The sequence below is a fragment of the Salvia splendens genome, chromosome 4 (genome assembly GCF_004379255.2).
Source record: "Salvia splendens isolate huo1 chromosome 4, SspV2, whole genome shotgun sequence".
NCBI classification, from domain to species: Eukaryota; Viridiplantae; Streptophyta; class Magnoliopsida; order Lamiales; family Lamiaceae; genus Salvia; species Salvia splendens.
The window spans coordinates 13194802-13201568 of NC_056035.1; the positions used below are offsets into that span (position 1 = coordinate 13194802).

The 6767-nt window shown below is 42.5% G+C and overlaps 1 long non-coding RNA gene across 1 annotated transcript; it reads right to left on the reverse strand.

Moving 5' to 3' along the window:
* Positions 1–5657: 5657 nt before the first annotated feature.
* On the reverse strand, positions 5658–6529 carry LOC121799255. Its single transcript, XR_006050228.1, has 3 exons — positions 6436–6529; positions 6201–6355; positions 5658–5958 (listed from the first exon to the last, which is right to left on the reverse strand). It is a non-coding gene; the product is annotated as an uncharacterized LOC121799255 (long non-coding RNA).
* Between the last annotated feature and the right edge of the window lie 238 nt (positions 6530–6767).

Consider the following 6767-nt stretch of genomic DNA (forward strand, 5'->3'; position numbering starts at 1 on the left):
GGCATGCGTATTTCGGTGTGGCAGGTTCGAACAACGACATCAATGTTCTTCAGTCATCGCCGCTCTTCAACGAGGAGTGCCAGGGGGAGGGTCCAGAAATCAGCTTCGTAGCCAACGGTACGCAGTACAGTAGGGCCTACTATTTGGCAGATGAGATATATCCGCGGTGGCCCGTATTCGTGAAGACTGTCCGCCAACCGGTTGGACTGAAGAAACAATATTTTGCGCGCAAACAAGAGAGTGCTAGGAAGGATGTTGAGCGGGCTTTTGGTGTCCCCCAATCGCGGTGGGCTATTATACGGTGTCCGGCACGAGTTTGGCACGAAGATGATGTCGCGAATATTATGTTAGCATGTATCATATTGCATAATATGATAATAGAAGATGAAGGCTTTGCGGCAGAGCGATGGGCGCCGGAAGAGGGCGCAAGTACAAGTCACGGTGTTGCCTCCGCGCCGATCCAGATGGGCGTACCACGGAGCAATGAATATTTGATCCAACGCTTCGCTGATATGCGCAGGACCACATCACATAACACACTGCATGCCGATTTGATTGAAGAAGTGTGGGCACGTAGGGGAGGTGGTGGCGCAGTGTAAACATGTTAGTGATTTGTACTAGATTAAATGTAGTGTATAATTTTAATTTTAATTTTAATTTAGTGTGTAATTAATTTAATTTTAATTTTAATTTAATTTAATTTTAATTTAATTTTAATTTTAATTTTAATTTTAATTTTAATTTTATTTAATTTAATTTTAATTTTAATTTTAATTTAATTTTAATTTTAATTTAATTTTAATTTTAATTCTACTCCGTGTAGTCGTGTTCTTCTAATTACGTATAGCCCGATAAATTTGTTCATAATTACTTGAAACATTATAAAATGAAAGTTTATTATAAAATTTAGGGGCTATTGGAGACGTCCACTATAGTGGCGGACACAAAATTTTGGGGCTATGGACAACAAAACTGGGGCTATGGACAAAAATTGGGGCGGGGCTATTGGGCGTGTCCGCCTTATAGTGGACACTCTTAGATCTATTATATGGACGCGTAGTTTTTAAATGCTGAAATAGAGTATAAATTGCAGTCTAACGAATTGGATATTGGTAATTTGGTCGCTTCTTAATTTGTGAAACTAGATCATATTTGGAATATCCCAAAATTTGCAGCGTTAATTCAATTTCAGAAATAGAACGCAACTCTCTCTCTCTCCCCTCCACTCCGCCATTACTCCCCCTTCCACCACCGGCCGCTAATCTCCATTCAGAAAGCCCTAATTTCACGATTACAGTCCCCCGCCGCCTCTACACCACACATCAGGCGAATTCAGTCCGCATCCACACCGCGCATCATCTAAGGGCATCCGCAATGGGCGGACGATGGCACGCCCGATGGCGCGCATCGTCCGCGCCATTCATCGTCCGCACCCATTGCGGGTGCGCACCATAGGGCGCGGACGATAGTCGCGCCCTATACTTCGATCGCGGAGGATAGCGCGGACGATGGCCATCGTCCGCGCCATCGTCCGCCCCATTGCGGTTGTCGCGGACGATGGCCGCAGACGATGGCCATCGTCCGCGCCATCGTCCGCTCCCATTGTGGAGGTCGCGGACGATCAACCGCGGACGATGGCACGCGGTTTCGTTTTTTTATAAATACCGTTCATTTGTAACATTTCATTTCACTCGATTTCATTTTCGAAACTTACAATTACATAATTACTACGGAATGGATTCAAGCCCCAATAGTCTTACGTTTAGCGCAGGGGCGCATTGGCCGGGTACAGAACCCGGCGATTATCGTTCGTTCGACATCAACGCCCATTACGATCCCGATTTCAGTACGGAATCGTATGGGTTGTCTGACATGGAGCCGTCTCCGCACCGCCCAACTGCACCGGATCGGGCCGATCCCGACCCCGCCGCGACCGCTTCCGCCCCAGCCAGAAAGAAGTGGAACCGGCAGCGGGCGCAGAAGTTGCCGCCTCACGGTGATTGCGATGAGTACGCCCCCGGCCGTACGAACTACAACAACGACGAAACTCTCACCTTGGCCCGGTGTTGGGTAGATATATCGGAAGATCCGATATTCGCGAACAACCAGCGACAGATCGCGTACTGGGAACGCATCGCGGACCTCTACAATTCGGTGAAGCCGCCGACCGTGTACAAGCGCAAGCGTGAGCAACTCCGCAAGCACTGGGATCAAGTCAAGAAGCAAGTGAACTTGTACGCGGCGGAGTTCGAGAAGTTCACGCGGTCACAGGGGAGCGGCGAGAGCGCGAGCGACGTGCGCACTAAAGCGCTGTTGTCGTACCAGTCGATGTACGGCGACTTCAAGCACGAGGCCATCTGGGCGCTCTTGAGGGACAAGCAGAAGTTCCAAGGTGGAATTCTGCACACTGGTGCGCCGAAGAGGACGAAGACCACTGAAGCTGGTGATTACACGAGCAGCGGCAGCGGCAACCACCCGGTTGACCTCAACCGGACGTACGTGGATGAAGGGAGTTCCGGCACACCAGTGTCCTTCCGGCGTCCTCCCGGCGTCAAGGCTGCGAAGACCAAGGGGAAGGCGACCGCGACCTCATCGTCGACCGCTGCAACCCAAGCTCCGGTCCCGGTAGAGCTCCCGACCCAGACGGCCACCGCGTTTGAGTCGTTAGCAACAGCGTCGATGGCAATGACGATGTTGCAGACGCACAGGGCCCTCAAGAAGTGTACCGACTCCGACGAAGCCGAATATCTCCGGGCGTTACTTGATGAGCTGCGTCGGAAGTTGGGAATTGGTCCTATTTAGTTTTTTTTTATTAGTTCAATTATGTAACTTTTTTTTATTAAAACTTCGCCGTTTGTTATTTAGACCGTTTTTTATTTACTCGTTACTTGTTATTTGAAAACAGTTAAATTAATTAAACAAAACAATAAAATGATGATGTGGCGCGCCATAGGGCGCACCTTAGGGTGCACCTTAGGGCGCCCCACTGCAGGTGGGGAGGTAGGAGGATAAAACTGCTGACGTAGCGGACCATAGGGCGCCCCATTGCTAATGCTCTTATTGGCGACCACCAGCCGATTATCGGCGAATTCAGTCTGCCTGTACATCGTACATAGGTTTTCTGGCGACAAGGTATGTTCATCGGATTCCATCTACTGTTGATAGGACTCTCTTCTCGTCTGTAGTTTGGTGTTGATCGGAATTTGTTTGGAGAATATTACTGTGTGTTTTGTGTTTATCGATTTTTTTTCAATTTTTTGCTTGATTTTGCACTACCTATAGCTTTTTTATGGAATGCTAAGCATCGATTTAAGTATCATCCGTTCAATTTTGGTTCTGATTAATGTTCTTCGTATTTTTTTGCATTTTCTCTAACGATTAGAGGGGATTTGCTTGGCAAACGAAGGAATTTTGTTGGCGATTGTGAACTGAGTTTAGCGGCGCGTTTCTCCGACTACACATAGGTAAATTTCTGAGTTATTCTGTTGATAGTCTTGTTTTACAATTTTGCTCTGTTTCTGGGTGAATATTGCAAATGTATTATGATTTTAGGGAATTTTTTTCAATTGTACTAAGTTGTGCTGGTTATATATGTGATACTGACATTGCAGTATTGCGGATTATATATTGCAGTGCATCATTTACAACATTGCAGCATTGTTTATCACCAAATATTGCAGTGCATCATTGTACCCTATCTTGTATTCATGTGTATTGTGATGTGCATCTTGGAATTTTAGTTTCATATATAGTGTTGTTACAAATTTGTTTAGTTGCATGCCCAAACTCTACTGAGTTGTGCTGGTTATATATGGGATATTGATATTGCAGTATTGCTAGTTATATATTGCAGTGCATCATGTGTATTGTAATGTGCATCATTGGTTAAATGATTGCTAGTATTGTATGTGAAGTACCCCATATTGCATTCCATGATAGTAGGTGTTGCAATCTTAAGTGCTTATATTTGCATTTTCGTCAGGGCATACCATTACGAGCATATTCATATGTTTAACTTGTGAGTTGCATTCTACTAAACTAAATCTTGCAGTTTTGTGTTACGGGATTTGCACTTCACATCATATGGAGACACATATGGGCACGAAGGTCAGCGAATGGAAATGCTACCCAACAAACAAGAAATCAAAATTCTTCCAGCGGCTTCGTGGCAAATACTGTAAAATACAACAATGTTGTACAACAACGACATTCTTGTATTTAACTTTATCATGAGTATTGCATCAAAGCACTTCAAGGAGGAGAAAAAGAGGGGACCGATGGATGTTGAAAAGATGGTCACGAACTACAACAAATAGTGAACGATTATTGAACTTTTTTTTTTCTTCTTCAAACATGGAGTTTGGTTTCTTCATTGGTTTTTTTTGTAGATGATATGATTGATATTTTGATTTGGTGACTGCTCGTACTTAAAACAAGTCGGTTTTATTTTGGTGTAGCCAATGTTGGTGATGTAATTTGAATGTTCTTTGTTGCGTACTTGTTTGATCTGTAATTCTATAACTTTTGAATGCTTAATGTAGTCAAAGAATAAACATCAATATTTTGATCTCCTATACATCAAAATATAACTGCAACTGGGTAAAATGAAAAGACATCTCATTAGTCAGATCATATATAAGCTGCAATTAACATATGGTGGACTGCAATATGTACCACATAATGCAGCAATCCGGTAAAAAGAGAGTATGGCCATAAGAACTGAATAAAAAATGAATTAGAGCGAATTTGGGCAGCAACCCACTATGTAATTTCGACACAAATCAAAATACACAACTGAACAAGTGCAATTAACCATTAGGCAGATCATATATAAAGTGCAATTAACCATATGGTGGACTGCAATATGTACCACATAATGCAGCAATCAGGTAAAACAGAATATGACCATAAGAACTGAATCAAAAATGAATCAAGAGCCGTAGTAAAATTATAAAATTAGGGAGTAGTAGTAACTGGGAATGCACACCTCGGCACAATAGTATACAATTATAAACGACTTGTATTATGTTGTGTAAGCCGATAAGTAAATCAAGGAAGATTGCAAACCACAAAGCTATAATAAGCAATATTGTAAGAAAGAATCTACAATCGTTTGAATAAACTACATCAAGAACAAGTACAATAAAGTAATTATGTAAACTGCAAAAACTACTTTGCAAACCTGCAATATTCGTAGAGTAAAACTGCAATCTGGTAAAGATCGAATACAATGTTCAAGGACTTCGACACGAACTCGGTGTTCACTTATTTCAAGTAACGACCACTCTTTTCGATTTGGTTCCACGCTTACGTACATCAAAATATAAACTGCAACTGGATAAAATGAAATGCAAATCATATATAAACTGCAATTAACCATATGGTAGACGACAATACGTACCACATAATGCAGCATTCAGGTAAAACTAAAGTATGACCATAAGAACTAGATAAAAAAATGAATCAAAACGAATTTGGGCAGCAAAACTCCAGGTAAATTCAACACAAATCGAAACACACATCTTAAAAGGTGCTAATCTAAAAAAGATAGAATCAACGCAGATTTCAACAATAATCGTCGAACACAGAAAATCAAACGTCTACAACATGGAGCAAGAAGAGATTCACAGAAATCAAAGGGGAGAATCCGAAGTAAATTGCTACAAATCGGAGCAGATTAAATTCATTGAGTTCAATTACAGATCAAAATTCATGGAGTTCAATTACAATCTTCAAGCACTTCAAAACGAACTAAGTGCTCTCTTATTCCTTTTGTCTGCCAAAATTTATTAAGTCACGGGGGACACATTTCTCCGTATTTTCAACACCGACGCAATGGTTTCGTTATCAACTTCACAACCTTCTCCTTCATGGACCCCAATCAGCTTGCAGAACTACTTCCCGAACTTGCAATTGACCATATGGTGGACTGCAACATGTACCACATAATGCACCAATCTTGTAAAAAACAGAGTATGACCATAAGAACTTAATCAAAAGTGAATCAAAACGAATTTTTAACAATAATTAGTAGGTTCGTAAAAAAACTCAATTCATAGCAAATAACATGTAATTTCAACACAAATTGGAACATACTCAACTGAACAAGTTCTAATCAAAGAAAGATAGAATATAACAAAATTGACCATTAATCGTCGAACACATAGAAAATTAAACTTCTACAACATGTAATTGCTCACCTTCTGGAAAAACTTCCAAATCAAATCTGATAATCGAATCAGTTGCCATGTCGTCTGCAATTTGAAATCGGATGAAAATTATGGAGCTGAAAGAAGGCAGAATCGTCTTCGATCAGGTTATGGAACTCAAAAGTGTGGAACCTAAAATGCTGAAACTGAATAAAATTTGTTGCAATTGGAATCAAAATTGTCGACAATTGAAGATGGAATTGATGAAATTGAGGAATATCATTACCAGATTTGGATGAAAAAGCGTGAATATCATTCAAACTGGAGAGAGATGACGAATCGCGTGAATATCATCTCTCGATTTGGAAGAAATCTGGAACAAAATTTGTGGAATAAGAGCATCCACTACGCGTCCCGCGCGGCTCGCGTTCCGTCCCGGAGGGACGGTTCCGCCGCGGGACGCGTTGCAACCCTCGTCCCGTCCCGTAGCCCGTCCCGTAGCCCGCATCCGCGAGACAAGGGACGCGTCGGCCCGTCACACGACCGGGCAACGTGGCGCGCCCCCGATGCATGCGTGACGCCCACTCGCTGGCCCGCGAGTGGGCGTCGTCACGGATG